Source organism: Electrophorus electricus, chromosome 5 (genome assembly GCF_041902795.1).
Source record: "Electrophorus electricus isolate QZ-2024a chromosome 5, ASM4190279v1, whole genome shotgun sequence".
Lineage (NCBI taxonomy): Eukaryota > Metazoa > Chordata > Actinopteri > Gymnotiformes > Gymnotidae > Electrophorus > Electrophorus electricus.
The window spans coordinates 7,480,068-7,501,433 of record NC_137501.1 but is presented as its reverse complement, the minus strand read 5'-3'; the positions used below and the strand labels follow the sequence as shown (position 1 = coordinate 7,501,433).

The following is a 21,366-nucleotide window of genomic DNA, read 5'->3' as shown; positions in this document are numbered from 1 at the left end:
GGCATACTATAAAGACAAATCTAAGCACTAACAAGACAGAGCGAGCCTAGAGCCAAAGCTATGTATTAACAAACCTCACACCTCCTTCTTCTGACCTATTGGTTTGAAATTTGCATTTTTCTCTAGAAATCCATATTTAGGTCATTATGTTATACATTTGCTGAATACAAATTTTGTTATGCTGGCATATATTTGTTAAATATCTGCAATCTGCAGAAAAAAATGGGTGATATGAAATATTTAAAATTCCTTACTGTGTTACTAAAACACTTTTAAAGATAAATTTGCTTACAGATGGGTTTAATAAAGTATGGAATATCCTTTGACACCTCACACCATGTGGTGTTAGCATTATAAATGCTTTCAAAGCATTATCAGCGTTAATTGGAAAAAATAGGTAGCATATAATCTAAGCACTGTATGACTGGAATCGCTTCTCCACATAACTGACCTAGTGTATCACAGTCTTGTAATGCCACCATACAAAGACTCACATGCCTAGCTCAGAAAAACAAACAAATAAAAACATGCATTTGTTAGATGTTATGATGCTCAAAAACATAAGCAGTGACACAACTGTTGTCGTGGCATAGTATTTGTACAGATGCCGCAGGGACTATTCAGGAGAAACACACACATTTGACTGGAGGGGAATGCCATAAGTGCATTCAATTTGTAAATAGCGTACAACCAGTCAGAGCAAGGCTTTGTTGTCATGTTAGAGTCGTGCCACAAACAGGTGAAAGCTTTCCCTCTCCTTTTTCTATCACCTTCAGCAGTAGCCATAGAAACCAGAGACCCCTCTGGGGCATAAATGCAACAAAACGAAAACAGATTCAGACGGAGAGTTTTGTTCTGCATGTTTACCGCAGTTAATTGCATGAGCACACAATTATTCCTCCATATGTTTCCTATCCACAGAACAAATAGCATCTCTTTATTATCAGTATACCGCACTAGCTGTTCCCACTTGATTGATACATGCAAACTCACAGTATGCAAACACCTTTCCAAGGCACAGACACATATAAACTGAATATCTGCACACAGTTCAGGGCCAGATAAATCATTGTGTAAATATAGGGAATATGACTGTGCTTTGTCTAGTCTGATGTGTAAGAGGTGATTATCGTGCATCCTGTGGTTGCTGATTGAAGACACCAACTTTCTTCTATGCAGGCCACGTCAAAACATGCCTGTGGAATGATGAATGAGGAGGAAGTGTGGAGATTGGCCACAGAGTACGGGTAAGCCAAACTGAGATCGCCATGATATCATTCTCTGTGATTAATGATGATGTCTGTGAGTGCTATAGCCTCAAAGGCTAATCTCTGAACAAAAAAAAGTCCTGCAGTTGTCCTGGTTGTGCTGTTTGGAGAAGTTTGTGCCTGTGTGTGTGTGTGTGTGTGTGTGTGTGTGTGTGTGTGTGTGTGTGTGTGAGCGCGAGAGAGAAAGAGAGAGAGAGAGAGAGAGAGAGAGATAGGGAGAGAGACACACAGAGAGAGAGAGGAGAGACTCTGAATGCTTGCATATGGTCATGCTTAAATACTGTGGATCTGCCATGATGTCTGGTTCTCACAGTGGCTAATTCCATGTTGTCCCTCTATTCACAACCATTAAAGAATGTTGCGTGGAATATACAATCTTGCAAAGGAGTGCAGAGTCACTGTGTGACGCAGCTGACATAAAGCCCATGTTTTCTGTGGAACATCAGAGCGAAAGCTAACAAACATGTTGTGAACCAAGAGCGTACACTAGTCTTCCATCACTTATTATCATCAACCTTGAAGTAGAACAAAGAAAGTATCAAGATCAAATCAATCAATCTTCAGATGTTTTGATAAATGCCACCATAGATTTCAGTGTCAGGAATCAGACAGCTTATCAGATGGAAGTAAAAAAGATTTGACAAATGATAAGCGTGAAGGTGGGAGCCTTGTCTGCTATTTTTCACCTTGTGATGAGGTTTCATGGATGTGAGCTATCCAAATTGCAAAGCAAAAAGACATTCACAGTATCCATTTCACGAGTTTGAGAGATATGCATAATGTAAAAAGAAACTGATGCTGGATAACACATCCTGTCCTCCTATCTCCTTCCATTTGCTCTGTTTGGTAAGAGGGCTATTATGCAGGATTTGGCTCTGTTTGACGATTTCCTCTGAATGCTGAGAAAAGACTTCCGAAACTCTGAGCGCAGGGAACATTCAGAGGCAGGCAGATCATCACATATCTTCCACCCAAGACTTCTAGGACAGAGGTTCCCAAGCTGCAACCAGCAGATCATTAGCCAGCCTGTATTTCTGTTGTATTCAGGCAGCCAGTACATCTAAGTATGAATGTTAACTCTTGACTACTTGGCTCAGCAGTCTTCAGAATTAAAATACAAGAAAAGTGTGAACTGACAGGTTAAGGGTGAGTAATGGGCTTCTCTTCACTAGAACACAGAGAAGCATATGTTCAGATACTTGATAACTGTGCAACCCAAGTGTTTAGGATTAATGAAACAGAATTGCCAGCGTTTATGAATAGGACCAATCAAATTAACCAGCCGACATAACAGCTGGTTATCATTTTCATACGTTATCACATCTTACATTATGCTGCATGTTAAGCCTATCAGGTTGATTCCATTGATCTAGGCTAATAGAGTTGATGAGTCCAAATGAAACAATGTATGAGTGCAATTGGTTCTGATGGGAGAAAGCGGTGAGCGCCTAGGTTTGTGCAGACCAATCCATAACGATTAACATTTCTGTTGGGGAGAGTATTGGTTTGCAAAGAGCACCACAGGCTAGCACTGGGAAGACATGAATCACTTTACCTTCAGGCCTAATCATCCTGCCCATCTCTCCATCATCAAAAACTAAGCACCACAAGTCAACACTTTCAGGCAAATTAATCTTTTTAAAACCACCCTGACAATTTTTGGAAATATCCTAAGCAGTGGTCACCCCAAGAGAGTATGATGTAGGTGTGTATGAATCACTGTTCTTTAGTCACTGCTCTTTCCAAGGCTCTGCAGCCTCATCAAGGATCCCAGTGCTCTTTAAGAAAACCAATAACTAAGCTTCAACTGGTTTCTATGAAACATATGTATGCGTGGATGATACATCTTTAAGGTTTCTTAGACAAACTTCCCAAACACTTAATTCTCATAAGAAAATGCCTTTCATCCAGGCAACAAGAAAAGGAAGAAGAAAAAAAAATCTATCAACAAAACTGCTGACTGTGTAAATGCTACCTTTGACTGAGGTTGTTTTTGCTTGCTAACACAGTTTATTTGCATGTGATATTTATTCGAAAAGCAGAAGTCTGCTTCAATCAGAAGCATACTATATTTACATCTTTTTGATTCCCCCTCTTTTTCATATTTAATTTTCTCTTGATTAATATTACTGACTGAAAGAAAAAAAAGAGTCATCCATAAAGCTGTCTAACATGATAAATGGCAGAGTACTAACATGAGATATGAGATATGCAAATGATTGATCTGTTTGGTGTGCAGATTGGAGTATGAAGTGTGCAACCACGCAGCCCTTAGGAGGCAGGAAATAGAGCTCCCTTGTGAACCTTTGCCCGTGCTGGCACACTCCAGTGGAGGAAAAGACCTCAAAGTAGGGCTGCTGCATGCCCTGCTGAACACCGCTGAAGCAAACATTTCCCCCTGCAATGCATGATGTGTAGCGGAGGCGCGGCCATTCGAACGAGGGCCAGTGGCACTCCATCCCAATTCCCATTCACAGGGAAGAAAAAGCCAGGGCAAATTAAATGAGTCGTCTCGAGTGTTTTGATGTGCTGTCACGTCTTTCAGTTGTGAGGAAAAACATTTGCTTTTGAGATCTATGAGTTGAAGGTGCTGAAGCCATTGATAATATGTAGCATTGTGAGAACAGGGGAAGGCAGTAAGGTTTTGTGATCTGTGCTAGGGCAGCCTTGTGAAAATGCCCTGTCCTCTGATGGCTGGGCCATGACACATTTATGCAGATTACACAAGTGCTCAAAGGGTTTTGAACACTGTCTATAAAAAGGCTTATAACACCATATTTGGTTTATGAGCCCTTTTTTTCCCTAAAGCTCATTTTATATCAATGATAACTGCATGTTTTTTTTTTCTCTGAGGGGTAAAATTACTCTCACCTTGAAGTAACATGAACAAAAAAAAGCGTAGTAATTACTTTCCAAATGAGTGTATGCTATAGGAATACATCATATTTACAGTAGAAAATCAGGTCACATGAAACATTTGTGTTAAAAATTACAGATATGTAATTATATTTGTCGGCATCACAAAATATTGGGCTATAGCACTCAGAAAGTTTCTTTAGGTTAGAAATAGAGAAGTTAGTACTATAGAGAAGGAAATCACCCTCATGTTAACTATAATTAAATCATGCAAAGATCTTCTTTCATGCTTGGGTATTAATTACATTTACTCAGTTACATGAATTTAATAAAGATACATTTTGTAATTTTTTAAGTATTTTAAAAACAGAACTTTGATTTATGCTTAGATATATTTGTAAGAGAACTACATGTTGCTTACATTTGATTCATTCAATTCACTCTCTTATTGTATTTAACTTTATGACGATCTCTAGGTGGTTCACCTGGTCTCCTGTGCATTTGGACATACCTTTCACTTTCAAGCCTTATCACTAGATATAATTGCTGATAAGCACTGTTTGTGCCAAGAAGCACTGCAATTCAAAAGGCAACCCAGTAATTAATTGGTATTTTCAACAAGCTGGTTTTGGTAGGCTCCATTCCTACCCAAGACGTTATTACATTGCAATAGCAATACATTTATGTGAGAGTGTTCGAAACCTCCTCCACCTCCCTCTGCCTGCTTTAATAGCAGTCAGTAAACTTCCTCATTGTCAAGGCCAATCACTCGTATCTGGGAATCTGTCCAGTCTTATGATGTTCCTGCGGTGCAAGGGTTACAGGCCTCCACCGTAAACCTCTCTCACGAGTGAGTACACAATCATCGGCAAGCCACTACGAGCAATATTGATTGATCTCACAGTAGTTACCTGTAATTCATTGCCTTCTGTTACGATTAACAGCTCATGAGGGAGAAACTATAGCTTTACAGCACCTGATGAGCCTGTCCCAGTCCACAATCTAAGGCTGTTACAGCCTTTACTGCCAACAATAGACACTGGCCAGCCATAAATATTTTAATAGAGAAAAGGTTGTTAGCAATTAGTATATAACTAACATTAGAGCAGCACCTTATGCCAATCATATATATATATATATATATATATATATATATATATATATATATATATATATATATATATATATATATATATATATATATATATATTCTTTAATCCAGATATATCCAGATATATGTAATGTTAAATATATTTTCTGTACAGTATATTACATGTATATATATAAAATACTTCAAAACTACAAATGATTAACCAATCCACACTTTGAATTGATGTTGTGGCCATCACTTGTGTTCCTAATTTAAGTCTACATAAGACATTCAAGGACTTATATAAGTTAAGAATATACATAAGTTATTAGTATACATTGAATTAATTATATATATATATATATATATATATATATATATATATATATATATATATATATATATATATATATATATATATATATTCTATTATGAAATTATTAATACAAGTTGAATTTATGAATTCATTATAGATATACAGATATAGAAAAACCTTGTTATAATCTTTGAATTGTTTTAGGAGCACTGTGAAGTCCAAAGCATCATTCCGGAGTGCTGAGCCTGTAGGTTTTCCTTGTAGTCCTCAAGTGTGACAGTTTGTGAAGTGAAGCCGATGGCTAATCACATCCGTGTGTACATCTGGCATAATGAAAGAGAACAGTTGGAGCGTGTGACTTCAAAATGTTGCCGGGCTGAATAAACAGACGTTTGTTGGAGCATTCAGTTGGGTGCATAACCTGTGCCAGGCAGTGAGGCTCTGAACAGGTGCAGCATGACTCAGTAATTTACAGTGGTATCTCAGTCAAGCATAAACTGCACACACGAGACAACAAACAAAAACATGTCTGTGTTAAGACAAACAATAGAAGGCAAACATTTTTAGTCTGGGGAGTGGTCCACCACAATACTGTGCTTTTACAAAAGCTTGAAGAGTTGGTTGACGGTCAAGTTGGTTTGATCAGGACTGAATGTATATTTAGTGGACTGTGTTGTCAACAGTATACTGCAGACTGTGTTTTCTGAAGGTACACAAAGGATGATGTTCCTGAATGGCTGATTTTAGAGGCCTTGTGACTGGAATGTCACAGGAGAAGAATCAAATACTTGCCTTCAAGTCCCTCAGGATCTATATACTCCCTCCGTCTTTTTCAAAAAGAGAAGCTAAAAAGCAGTGGTAAGCCATGGGGCCTGGGGAGGTGAGGGGAATGTATAGGGCCAGTGAATGTGAATGAAACCCAGCTGAGCTCCCACACAGCCTGGGGACAGGGCCTCCCACAGCGGGACCCCAGAGCTCCAAGCCCAAGGAGGCGAGCATGTCTGTGGGACCCAGCCTAAGAAGCACAGCTTCAGGGTTCGGACACCATCTCTCACCCGCTGCGCTGCTCAACCCCCTCTGTGTGTGGGGACAAGGTGTGTGGTGCACTCTGGGAAATTTTCTCGCAGGTCATAGTTAACCCAATTGTGTACATCTTCACGCCGGGCACAGAGTGCCTTTGATAGACGCTTCGATTTCTAGCCGGGCTTCTTTCCCTTTTTTCATCAAAAATCTCCAGGGGAGAGAATTCAATATCCATTTCAGAATCCATTCCAGGATGTCCTGCAATAAAGGAGTGGAGAGAGTGTAATCTAATCAGTGTGTGTGGAGGTGGGGAAGGGGATAGGGGTGGCTGTACATGTGAGTCATTTGGGGGGATTGCTTCACAAGTTTTATAACAGAGACACTGATGGTAATGATGTTCCCTCTGGTTCCTGTGGAAAAGGTGACGGAGGAAGAGAGCAAACACGGTGACGCTCATGATTGTGCTTTTTCACACAAACGCACACGCACTTTCTATCTCACACACACTCTCACTTTTTTGTATAGAGACCAGCTCAGAAAAAAATATTCATGTGGAGTGCTTAAAAGCTAATCTGCACAATAAGCGATAAAAGGTGTGACTTTTCATGGCAACACATTCAAGGTGAGATATTATAAATGGGAGGAAGCATCAAGCACTTATGGCATGTTTATCCACTTGCTGCTTTTGTACCAGCTACAAAATGTATTTAGCTTTTGTAATCCCATTAGCAGCGATGCATTACAGTCCTGTTTATAGCTATGCATATCCCACTATAGCCACAATATGCCACACTCCCTTTTTAAGATCCACTATACCTGACAAATCCTCCTGTGCAGATGGTCTCCCTAATGGCTTCACCAGTGACCTTGATTTCTAAAAGCTCATTACACTGGTTTTGCATTGTAGTAGAATATACTCCAGGTCACACATTTACATTGGAGTGGTATTATAGGCTGTAAACCCCTGTAAACCTCTTGGAGAACATCACAGGCTGTCCCCAACTTGTCCACTTCACAGGCAACATGAATATTGCCAGCAAGCACAAGAACATCTGTATGAACCATCTATATGACAATAGAAAATTATATGTGACATAAAAGAAAATCATCCACTGACATGAAAAATCTCTGCAATAGCACAGGTCCAAAAATTGATACAATACTGCATTGATAGCGATATTTTGGATTGGATGTCTACTTGAGTATCTACATGGGTATCTATAAGGAATAACTTCTTGTGCATTACCTGAGAATTGTTTTTTTCCTGTTGATTTAATTGTCTATGTTATATTATATTATAGTGGCAAATGCACATTGCCTGTCCTTTTTTCTTACTTAATATAAAATGAAACTCACAGTGGGTGAACCCATTGTGCCAACGGCAAGCGAGGACCAACCAGTGAGTGGTTCATTTCTGTGAGGGTGCCACCATGGCTGCCCAGTGTGGTCTCTTCGTGAAGCAGTATGAATTTGCAGGAAAAAAAAAAGATGGCAAGCAATCTATGAATACTACCTTCACACCCAGATGGACCTGGGTCTGTTCCTATGTTTGGTAACTGTCACTTATGCTTTAATGCTGTACATCATTACCCCTAGGAGTTTCTCTCAGTCTCTCTCAGTTTCTTATTCTCGTTGTCTCGTGATTACACCCACCACTTCCCAACATTCATAGGCACTGTTTTTTTTTTTTGTTTTTTTTTTCCTTACTCTCCCCCCCAGTTTTTATAACCGGTTTCCTTCACATCCAAATTAGCATGTTTATTGCTTATTGCCGCCTCGTTTCCCTCATTTGCATATCAAGCTGCTAGGCCTCGGGCTCTCTGACCCAGTCTTAAGTTTAGGAAATGGGCAGTTCATTATTAATAAGAACCCTCCTTCTTTTGCTGGAAGTAATCTCTGAGCCATGATCCCAGTATCATGCTTCAGTAGCCTTTGCACACAGCCAGCTATGCTTGACTGACCTAACGGCACTCCTTAATACCCTGCAAAGCCATATTCCCTTAGTTTGAGATGTGCTCGTCTCACTGAATTACCCTAAACCATGATATCTGCTCAAATGACTTTCTTGGTTAAAGAAGAGTGGGGAAAAAGTCAGAAACCATACAATCTGGGTATGCTCATTTATTAAAGGTCATTCTTTTATGATGATGGTCTCTTAAAGATTTAGAGATCTTTTTTCTGTTTGAGGCAAAATGAATATGTAGGATGGAAAGTCCCTTATAAAGCTCATGAGAGGTGTTTTTTTTGTTTGTTTTGTTTTGTTTTAATTGTCACTGCTGGAGTTTTATTTTACTTTAAACAGTAAGAAACATTCAGCAATAGAGAACATACCAGATATGATCTTTTTCTTTTCTTTTTTTTTTTTTTAAATCAGAGCAACGTTTACTCATTAACAGTCCAATAGAGTCCATGTCCTTGAGATTAGTCCTTAAAAATGTCATTCTACAACATGTAAAGATTAGTATTCCTCTACAAGATCAGGGATAGAGGAGTTTGACCTAGACATTAGAGAATTTGAATTATAGCATCGGGTAAAAAATACCCCATAGAATCCAGGATGAAGAGGTTTGTCTGTGCATTTTGAGTGTGATGCTTTTTAATTAGTGTATAATTGACATTTTCCCATGTAATGACTTAAAGTATTGCGAGGGAGACACCTCGTTAATCTTGATCAATATCATATTAATGAAGAAAGTTCAAGGTAGAATGCTGCCAAATCCAGATAGGGGGACTAAACCATTTTACTGTTGAGTGTAGCATTCATTTGTCTTGATTGAGCACTGTGCCTCTGAGACAAACTTCCAATGACAACAAAATACTACATAAAACATAATATATAACAACAACAGCAACAACAAATGGGACACTGATATTCCAAGAACAATAAAAAAGCTTTACAGAGTAAAATATAGTGTTCATTGCTGTACCTCCCTGTATTAGTAAATCAAATATGATTTTACAGATGGGTAAACTTGAGTTTCCCAAAAGTATAATAATACAAGGATCATCTTAAAATGGTACAGAGAGTATTACATTGAACCTTCTTTCTGTCATTTAAGATGATCTCAACACTATGATGCTTTTGGGAAACCAGGCCCTGTTGCAAAATCTTTTTAAATGTTAAAAATATAGGGTTCTGGACACACAATGCTCCCTTGTGTCTATTTTTCAGTGTATTGAGTGAGAGTGTTGCTTTTAGGTTTTCAGACTTTTTTGACCAGGTTTTCTGAGCGTAAGAGAGGGTTATTTGATGAAGTGTAAGACCCATCTAAAATGAGTTTGGCTCACATTTTCAGCTTTAGATGATGTTTAAGAGATGCTGCACAAATAAACGTAAGGTAAGGTGACAGAAAAGCCATGCCAACATACACTTGATCCCTGTGTTACACATGTGATTGAGTATGTACTTGTGCCCCTTGTTCCAAAACAGAGACACAGAGCTGGAAAGGTGCATTCCACATGCCCTGTGAGCTGGATCACTGGAAGGCCAGTCGCTGGTGTGTGTGAGCCTTTGCAGGTGCGATGCTCATTTTCGAACATGCCACATTAGCGTTATTCACACCGCTTCAGGGGCTGGTGGTGAGTGCACAAAGCAAGCCAGAGGGAGAGCAGCTTCAAATGACTCTCGCCGAATAGTCAGACATATACACGTCCCACTAGAGACTGTCCAAACACATGCATAGCAAACAAGATGACAACATGCTTGTGGGAAGATGAAAATCATTTATGATGGATCCCACAGTTTAATGCAGCGAACAAATACACAAGAGAATGCACAAAAAATAAAGAAGCGAAGAAATAAAGCCACAGCCCTTGTATATTTTTGTGCATAAGTAAATACTTACATGTAAAGAAAATGCACAGCCCTCAGTTATTTAGGGTGTAAATAAATACACTTGTTTACATAAAATATAGTGCCAGGGAAAGGGGAGGGAAACTTCATAGTCCAGCTGTTTTCCACAGCACAGTTCTGGATCACTTTGAGAATGAAAGGTGAGGGAGGCCACATCCAACTGCAGGGTAGGGAAAAAAGTATGTGAATTTACCACCCCACAGATGGTCTTCATGTCCCTCAGGTAGGCTAATCACACCTCCTGAGCCTTAAACAAAAGCTACTGTTACAGGAGGCCGGTGGAAGGCTTTTTGCTCACAGATAAACAGGCCGCAGTCAAACGTCTGCGTAACGGCTTATGTTGTGGGCCGAGGGCTGACTATGCCCATCACCGAGCTGAAATATGCAGACAGTTGGACTGGCCAGTGTCCACAAATCACCCTCCCAAAGTCTTCTGCTAGGCCACAGCCTCAGATGCTAATATTCATACAGGAGAGATTTTAGTATGTGTGATGGAATTAGGGATTACAAATGCTGACCAGAGTGCAGTAAATCAATGAAGTAATATTTCAGGGGTGGGGGTGGGGGGATGGAGGGAGGGAGGGAGAGAGGTCATGGAGTACAAAAAAAGGCTGGAAATCTTTCACTCTTTCTTTCACTCTTTAATTTCACTTTTTTGGGGTCCTGTACCAGTCATTTTGTTCACACTCACAAATAAATTATTTGTCCCGTTTGCAGCAGTTCTTGGTCCCTCACTGCATATTGTAAATTGAGTATATTTATAATGTTATTCCAAGGCTCAGAAGAACACAGCTGATTCAATATTTATGAAAAATATGGCCCTAACCTTTGGCAACTGGAGCTCAAGCAATCTGTAAAAACTTCATCACATTGTGTTCCACAAACACTTCAATACAACCTTACTCCACACTTTACTCAACACTCGAAAAGCTGTAATACAAAAACTTTTAGTAGATCTACGGAAATAATACATCTTCTCAACTATCTCATTTCCTGACATCATTTAAAGGTCGAGTCTTTTTCTATGATTTAAGTCATGCATGAGCCAAACTGATTCCCAGGGTTAGGTTTTCCATGAAAGATTTACATATGTATTCAAATTTTAAGGATTGTTATTACTTTATTTTAATTCTCCATAGAACAAATTCTTTGCATAAACTTTCATCCAGACTGTTAAGCAGTGTAGGAAAGATTACTCATTTTTCCATTCATGTCTTCAAATTCTTTGCAATGAAATGTTGAGGGTTATGAAATGAGCTCTTTAAGAGCTGTGGTACAATTAGATTTCAGTGCACAGTTATGGAGTCAGGCTAGCAAAACTGAATTAGCATATTGCTGAGTGGGCAAAAAAAAAATATTATTAACAAGGGAGTGCTCTCCAAACACACACACACACACACACACACACACACACACGTGCACACACACACACGTGTGCACATTGATACATGCAGAGTAGCAGGAATATATATTACTTATTGAATATACAATATAATATGAATTAACAAATGCAAATAAACACACAGACCTACAGCACAATCAAGTTTTATTGCGGTTTAAATTATGTTAGCCATTTAATGTTATACATTTATGCTCAACTGGAAAGATCTGAATTCCCCAATAAATCCCACAGCTCGGATTAGCTTGGGTGCCAAGCATCTCTAAAGTGATAAATCAGAGTTACATTTTACTTCTGACTACTCAGCACCCTCCTGTTATTTCACGACTGCATATAGTGGTCAATGCTGTAGGAGGTCTCTGTGTTTACTTAATCCTACTACACTTATCTACAGGGGAAATAGGTGTGGCAGAAAGTTTAATGTGAGGCTAGAAAATGTATCTGACTCCAAATAAATTAGAATGATGAAACACTCTTTCTAGTGTTAGAAAGAGCAAATTCTATTGCATAGCCCAGTGTAAGTCATGAGAATATGCATAACCAACTTTACAAAGTTCCTTAATGCTACAACAGCCTGCTTTGTTAGAGGTTTCTCTTCAACCTGCCTAATTTATGGTTTAACATAGTAAACAGAGTGCAGAAGATTGGATACTTTACAGGGTATCAGCTGGTTAAAAAAAACTATAGTTGGTTCTTCACTCTGGTTAGTGAGTAAATATATTACATTTTGTAATGTTATCTGAAGAGCTTCATAAGAGTTCAAGGTAACACAGGATTTACTAATACAAGGCAGTTAATTACACATTACAATTGGTTAGATATTGTAATGAAGCAATACACATTATGAACAGAAATGCAGCATACAACATATTATCTGAATGTAATCTAATAGATGGAGAGAGAGAGAGAGAGAGAGAGAGAGAGAGAGACGGAGATGGAGGGAAGGAGGAATGGAGGGAGTAGTAGAGAGCAAGCCCAAAGGACAGACCTGGTATAATATTGATTTACAGTCCTGAATAACAATTGACGATTTGTGCTGGGGTAGCACCAAAGCAACCATGGTAACATGACCACCCTTATCTCTGTGAAAGCAGCAGTGGCTGTAGATGAAAACAAGGCTTCATAGACCACAGTTTGGCCTATGCTGCTGTCCCACCTGAAGCACGACTCCATCCCTTTTTGACTTTGGCTGGATGCTGTCCTTCTCTGCTCCAGCTAGACATGAAAGAGCAAGTTAGGGCAGCCTAAACAAAGGCCTAAAACGGTTGGGTGCAACACATGTCACTCACAACCGAAAGCAGGTCTAATCAAATGAAAGGCTCCGTCAGTGTTTTCAAGCAAACAGGATGGACATGACCAGGCGTTTTATGTGGAGCATGTCTTCCAGAACAAGCAGACGGTTGGCCCCTCCCTGGCATCTGTTCCCTTGGTTACCTGCCTCTTGTCTTTGCTTTGGTTCACGGTTTTTGCCCCTCGTTTCTAGTCTCTGCCCATTATTCTTTCCAGCTGTTCATTGTTTATAGCCTGTTTAGTCATGAATTTAAACCCTGTGTTTCACATGTTATGCTGCTTGTATGCAGCCTCTGTTGTGTGCTCTAAGCCCACATTCTGTGTATTATGCTTCTGTGTTCTGTGCTTGGTTGTCTGCCTGTTTGTTCTGTTCTCTGGTTTCCCATGTTTAGTTTGTATTTTGGCTTCTTTCTTTGTCATGTATTTTGGCTGTGTTTATCTTGGTTCTATGACTCTGGACTGTTCTTATGACCCTGATTTTGGATTTGAGTCTAATAAATCTTGTTCTTTTCAGTGCTTGCATCCGACTTACTATCGCTCTGTGTCACAACAGTGCAATGTTTTGTCTCTGGTCCTCTTACAGCCAAACATATTTAGCCAACCTCTTAGATACTGAGGGCTTTGTGGTCACATACAATGGCAGACTCTATAAAGAAAAGTCATGTAGCAATGGCAACCTGTCATCCCTAACCATGGCAACATAACTATATGCAGACTGTGGAATAATTCTAATGAAGATAAATAAAGACAGGGGTATGGGGGCTCTAAAGTGGGGAATGCTACATTGGATAGTGGTTTATATGCCCCAGGACTAAAGCACCAGCCTGGGGGTGGGGGTTGGCAGGCTAAACAACGTGTCGAGGGATTACATGTAGACAATATGCACACAGTTGTTGATTCGCAGTGTTTTGGCAGATGCTAAGCAGCTCTACTGAAGTTTTATCTCAAACCAACACAAATAAGCTTGATGCATGGGTGTTATTTCACCACCTTGTCACAGCAATGAGACAAACTGTGGGCCACCCAAGAAAGCTGGAAAAAGTCACTACAGATAAAGATGCAAGTACTTCCCAATCTGGGGATTAGTACTGCCCCCTGGGGTTTGGAGGAGTAATATTTCCATGGCTAATGTATCACAACTGCCCCTCCAGGGGGCCCCTTAGACTCCTAATACAGCTACCTTTTCTAGCCAGAGATGGATTGGCTAGGCTACCTTTGGTGTTTTATGCCAGTGCTTTGGGAGTTGTATAGAGTGGAAAATTTGTGATTTTATCTAGGATGCATTAAAGATCAGTGATTTGAAGGTTATTTTGAAAACCTTCCTTTGAGCCTATCATGGATTTCCCATGTGATTTAAAAACTTTCTATCTATAGATTAAGCCATCTATCATGCATATAAAGGTGATGAGGAAATCATTGAACTGCTACTGATTTTCCGTAAATTTAAGCAGAATTATGCTTGAAGAGAGGACTAATAGTATGTAGTAAGGAAAATAGCTAAGCACATATGCCATTAAAACTTGTATACTTTAGAGTGTGTCAGGTCTTTATATTATATTAATCAATCAATTTTCCATTATGCCTGTTTTGAAATTTGATTAATTATAGCAAAACATTCTAATCATCAACATTCTAATCTAAAAAGTTTCAGTACTTTTTGTTTGGTTTAAGTTCCCTGGCAATGATCCCCCTTCTGTGCATAAATATCCTTAAAAATACATTGAAATTACTAAATTAGAGGGGTTTTTTTCAACACACATTATATGACCATCTTCATATCAATCATTTTTTTCGGTAAACATTTTTCTCCACTTGCATTCCACACATATTGGAAATAGATTATTGTTTTTATGCAGTGGTTCTAGACAAACATGAGAGAAGGCTGCTTTCACAAAAACAAATACATTTCTTATTTGGAAATCAAGCAATCTCAAGGAAGCACCAGTTTATGCATGCGTGATCAGTATCCCAAAGTCCACCATCTATGAGTTTAAACCAAGAATAAAAGCAATGATTTATTATTATTATTTTGCTATATTTTATAATAAAATACAAAGAATGAGAAAAAGGAGAAAACTAGCTAACTAGCAAATGTGTTATGCTTCAGACATGTTAAACAGTATTTATTTTATGAATCTCACAAGAATATTGACAATATGGAAGCTGACACATTATTTCGTCAGAAACTTATAAAACACAAATAACATGTTTGCATCAAAGTAGAATGGCAAGAAACATCACCCACTCTGATCTCAATGGAAGAGCAGCAGTTTTCTTTGCTCCACTGGTTGGCAGGCATGCATACTGACACCAAGATCTCTGGATCCAGAATTCCTCTCTAGAGCTGCTGTCAACCCAGTATCTGAAGAAGACTGCTCTCAGCTCTGTGAGAGCTTGAGGTCCGTTGAAGTTTAAACACACACTGCCTGTCCACACTAGTAACAGCAATGGATACGCATGGTGGATGTGCAGTTAGATACCATTTAACTATGCATCTCTTTTTGCATCTGTTTTTACAATCCTCAGACTCTTTATTAATAGTGAGTGTCATCTTGTGGTGGCAGCGTGTGTCAAGCCCAGCAGTGCCAAGTTTAAAAACCGCTGCAGCATTGCCAGAACACCAACTACCATGTCAGTGTCACTGCTGTGCTGGGGAATGTGCACTACCTAATTAATAACTAGTCAGCAGTCCTCAGGTAAGAAACTGATCAGTGAGGAATAGTGTAGATTGAGGCTGAGGATGAGAAGGCTCCTAATTTAAATGTGGAGTCAGACTATATTAGGCAGAATGAAAATAATTGGAAATTGGGGTGTGTGTGTGTGTGCGTGCTTGCGTGTGTGCGTGCGTGCGTGCGTGCGTGTGTGTGTGTGTGTGTGTGTGTGTGTGTGTGTGTGTGTGCATGAATGTGCATGTACAAAATGAAGACTTTCCCATGCCCTTCTGACTTGTGTTACCACTGGCACAAGTTAAGCCAAGCTGATCCAAAGTGAAATAAAACAATAGCCAAACATCAACTACTATAACGTTATGTAAAGGCAGAGGTTAAGGAAAACGGCAAATTGTTTAGTCTGCACTTTCCACCTCATGTCCTCCAAGGTTATGAACTAAACAAGACAAGAATATAAGATCAACAAAATATTCAGAAGAATTATGGCTGTAACTGTTATGACTTCACTGCGTGTTCTATATAAATGTTTTTACAGCCTTTATAGTAAATTTACATTCTAGCCTAAAACTTCCTTATATTTAGGAAAGCTTTTAGCTCAGCTGAAATCTAAAAGGTTTGAGAGGTTAAATTATGTTGATATTTTCTCATATTTAGAGAAGCGCCAGACACCTGAATTATGCAACTGCCTCTTTATCTGGAATAGTTTAATGACCTATAAAATTAGACCAGACTAATTCTGTCTCATCCTAAGATGAACATTGCAGCCGCCCCCATTATTTCTCGTTTTTCTCCTTATGGTGCCATATGGAATAATCATCTATTTAAGACAAGGTCACTTACATGATTGAGTTATATGTATTAGTATTTCACTATTTATAACTCTGACCTAATATTGGTTTGATATTCTGTCCATACATTTCAAACTGAATCAAAATTGGTGGACACAGATACCACAGAAGAACAAACTTCCCCTTTGCACTGTTTGTATGAAATTTTGTTTATTATTTCACCCAGTATGGAGATAATATATTATCCTTCATTTATCACAGCTATCAGTGACATTTTTAAAGACTTTCTGGCTAATCAATTCCATGTTCACTTTGTCAGCCAAATAAACTGAAACCACTAAACAGAAACACATATGAGTAGTCATTACTGCCATACAAATATAATGTCCAGTGATAAAAATCATAAGAAACATAATTTGAGTTGACCCAACACTTAGAATGATGAGTCATCAGGCTTGTGGGACTTTCATTAAAGCTATCTATTATATCACGATTATTTGATTCTCATGATTCGATACTCATGATACCTTCAATGATGGTCAATTATGAATTATGTCTTTCCCCCTATAGTAAATTCATTAAGAAGATGAAGAAATAAAACTCTTATTGTAGTGCACCCTACACACATTCACTGATCTGAAGTAAATCCTCAATTAATAGCTTTGTGGTGGACAAGACAGACGAGACATTGTTTATTTGATCCTGGTGTATTCATGTTTTTAAAAATCTGCAATGGCATAAAAAGTCATATTCCCCAAAAAAGAGCTAAGGGAACATTCTAAAGAGTTTTCTTGTTGTTGTTTCTGTTGTTGTTGATTGGATTAGGAATAATTCATTCATAAGATAAAGCTCCACACTGTTATTGCACAACCAAGCTTTAAAACAGTCGAACAGACTAAATGAAGGCTTTCTCAAGAAGAATGAATTTGGTTCCTCTTCATGGGCATTTTTGCATTGGGCTTAGCAGAGTGGAACGGACCGAAATGTCTTTCGATTGTGCATTGAAATGACAGGAAAAGAAGGAAAGCAAGCAGAAGGAAGAAGCACATAAGGTCTGCTACACTGCTATATCTGCTATGTCAGATCACCCGCCCCCAACCCCTCACACACAGGTCTAAAACTCTACCTGTACTCTTAAGTCCATTCTCTGTTAAGTAGTTCTTTCTTGTAAATTTACTCCCCCCGCCCCCATCAGATCATCTGTACATTGGATCCCACTTACAGAGCGGACTAATGAACCTTTTTGACATTTGTTTAACAATTTCACAGCCTGAGCCGTTTCTGATCCGAGCTGAGAAGGAAAGTAATTACATATTATACTAATGGCCCGAGTGCCGTAGGGTGAGGGGCAGGACACACAGACTCCTTTGACATGGACAGACATTTATTAACACAGAATGAAAACAACGATGGTACTCACACGTGACATAAACGGTGAACAGCTACATACATATAACTAGTGTGAACAAAGGCAACCATTTACAAAGACAGACATGCACAAAGGCAAATATATCAAAGACCGACAGCACTGCACTCCATGACACTGGTTTATATACACACAGACAAAACACTAACCCGGTGCAGGTGTGCAGGCGTGGTCACAAATAAACAGAGATCCTCCCACTGCATGTGGCGTGCCAAACCACGTGACTCGTGGGAGGCGAGCTTGTCATGACAATACTACATATAGTATACTACATATTGATGTGGTGTATTTTAAGAGACCTTGAAAGTCAAGCAGAAGTGTTAAACCTAGCACTGGTAGATTAAAAAAACACCATAAAGAAATTGTTTGTGACCTCTCTGTGACCTTGCAAGGGCTTATTCTCAACAGGATTCTCGAGAGGAGTCTGAGCATGGAAACCCAAATGACGTCACTGCCAAAAAGAACAGGATATGATTTAATTACGATGCATAATTAATTAATGGTAATGAGACCCTTTTTACACTAATGGGTGGGGATGAGAGGAGATGAGAAAAGGGAAGGCAATGAATGAGACCCTTGGCTATTGCCGCTTTTCACAGATGAGCGTTCTCAGGGCCCTGCAAGGATTATTGGGCTGATTACATGAGGACCTTAATTATGTTTTCAATGAGGGTGCTGCGAAAGGTGACAGGTGACACAGATTGCAATCATCTCACTTCATATGATGACATCATCTTTCGGGCTATCTACTGACCGTAGATCAGTGCTCATTTAGGCTGAAATGTAACTACATATACATATGAAGATCCGATTACCAATAACAAAATAGATGTATCAGGTGAAGTACAAATTTCAAATTTGTGATTAGGAAAAACAGATTCAGGAAACTCTACACATGGAAGAAAAACATTTGGTCCAAGAGGATTTAATTTGCTAAAGGTACAGGGACAGGAGATAATGCTCATTTACAGCAAACAGATCATGGAGATTATAGTAATCTACCTATAATGCATTTTCTTTATTTCTTTTTCCTGTAATCCAAACATCCCATTTAAATTCATTGACTCACAGTAAATCCAACACTTATTATATAATTCGCACCACTATGGCACACAGATATTAGGTTTGACCAAAAGCTTCTCATTAGGGATACACTGTGCCCTGTGCAACCATGTCGTCTACCTGATCAGATTAAACAAATTCATTCCAATGATGTAGTAGGGTAATAAAAAAGCAATGGAAGTTCAAATAGACTGTGCCACAGAGTAGCACCTGTAACCATTGTAATGAGTATGTTAGGTTTGTTGTTGTATGAGAGATAATATAGTTAAACCAATATGATAATACTAGATAATAAATTTACACTACATACTCCAACAGTAATAATCTGCTGCATTACTGAAACCACTCTTCACCTTAAATGTCACAAATTGGCAGTAGAGCAAAGCAACATAATTGCTACTGTGGCCTCATAGAATTTCCCTGAGTGTAATCCATACCCCCATATGCACCCCCGAAACAAACAGACAAAAAAATAAACAAACAAAAAAAACCTCAAATCCTTGGCAGTAGCGGATTAGCAGTGGCCCGAGGTTCCACTGAATCGACTGCTGCAGATTAAGCGGGACGGATAATGATGCACATGTCGTACCTGACCTTATTCTGAGCCTGCTTAAACTCGCCGCCATTCATCACACACTGAATTATGCCATTACCACTACAACAGGATCCCAGAAATGTCAGTGGCACATCCGCTCATTTCTCAGGTGGGGAATGATTCATATCCCATTAAGCATATACATAAAAGGGTGTCTACCCTGCCAGAAATAAATGGGCATGACCTTCATAAAAATGAGATTTTAAATGCAAATCAGCTGGTGAAGGTAAGCCAGAAGAGCTCATCAATAGTTTTGGCATGAATAACAATAATAAACATACCTGTGTCATAAGCAATAGGTCCCTGTAGAGATGGCATTTGAGTTCTACAGAAATCTACAGATTAATCACAAACACAAAATTGTGAAAATTAGGTGTTTACATTTGATTGAAGCTAATCAGGTTTTTTTTTTTGTTTGTTTCCCTGAATCATTTTTGGTGATGGTAACAGTGATAAGCTTCTGCTTGTCTTATGTTCCCTTTCTTCTTGTTCGGCACATAAACAAGCAAGCTCTTCAGAACAGGACTTCTCCTGACATAAGAAATGCTGCATGACCCAGGCACAGTTAATCTTTTTTGGAGCTCCACTGGTTTTAGACCAGCACCATCTGTCTCTGATGCGGCTTATCACAGTTCACGCACATGGCTGCTGTCTACAGATTTCTTCCTCTGCCAGCCCTCTGAGGGACAGTGCCAGAAGCTCCCCGGGCATCCAGGATCTGTCGCTGGCTAAAGGGGACATCTTCCCGGCTGTGGAAGATGCCTGTAGCACCTTATCTCCCATACAGACATAACTGGCAGTGGCCGGGGGATGGGGGATGTGGATATAGATGGTTTTGTCCATCATTTGAGTCTGAGAGATGTTCAGGCGAGTGCAGTGCCCATCCCACCCTGTGATCACATCCCTGAGTCTCATGTCTGCCTTCCTCATGAGTCCTGTGTCTGGGCTGGAGTGTCTGCCTGCTCAAGCCCCTATGTCTGGGCTGGAGTATCTGACCGTCTGGGTCTTCTCTCTCGCTCACTATCCTGACTGCTCCTTTATACACTCCAGAATGATTTCATGCACTTTGGTTTCTGCTTAGCCAGGGTGTGTGAGTAAAGTGACCTGGTGGAGACAATGGTTTTGATGACAAACACAGCTTGACTGCCCCCCTCATTGAGTGGCTGCTGTTTCAACCCAATGGGATGTTGTCAGCAAAGGTGGAGTGGAGTGCTGTTATTTACTCCCCATTGTCCTTGACGATTAAATTACACCCTGTTCAAAGTGATCTTCACGTGCAGTATGGTTGGTCTCTGCAATTTCTCTCTGCTGACTACATTACAAAGGGCCAAAGACCTTGTTTAAGGAACTATGGCTCAAACTTGATCCAATTATCCCATTATGACTCTAATATATGTTGAGTATAAAATCAAAGAGTAGATATTTCCCACATATTCAATATTTTTATTAACTTGATACTGCATATAGTTGTGGTCTAATCCATGACACTCATGTTTCATTATGTTTTGTTACAGAGGAAGCCAGGATTTGGTTGATTCTCATAGCAATTAAAGTTACAATTAAATTTGAAGATAGTAATAAAATTAGATTTTTATGGATGAATGTGAGGCTTTTGAATTCATCAAAGAAGTGGACATTACTTTCTACTGAATGAAGATATTAAAATATTAATAATCAGCTTTGGAAATTTACTGTTTGCTTCATGAGATTTTTGACACAGCTTTAGTGGAG

The 21,366-nt window shown here is 39.2% G+C and overlaps 2 long non-coding RNA genes across 2 annotated transcripts in view; one reads left to right on the top strand and one right to left on the bottom strand.

The window, feature by feature from the left end:
* Nucleotides 1-21,366, top strand: part of LOC118241982 (uncharacterized) — a 59,270-nt gene that overhangs the window by 16,966 nt on the left and 20,938 nt on the right. Inside the window, exon 2 of the long non-coding RNA XR_004776474.2 lies at nucleotides 1,180-1,247. This is a non-coding gene — a long non-coding RNA (uncharacterized LOC118241982). The remainder of the gene's footprint in view (nucleotides 1-1,179; nucleotides 1,248-21,366) is intronic.
* Nucleotides 9,149-15,552, bottom strand: LOC145657848 (uncharacterized). The gene is made up of 3 exons (XR_014123732.1): nucleotides 15,341-15,552; nucleotides 12,962-13,020; nucleotides 9,149-10,566 (listed from the first exon to the last, which is right to left on the bottom strand). It is a non-coding gene; the product is annotated as an uncharacterized LOC145657848 (long non-coding RNA).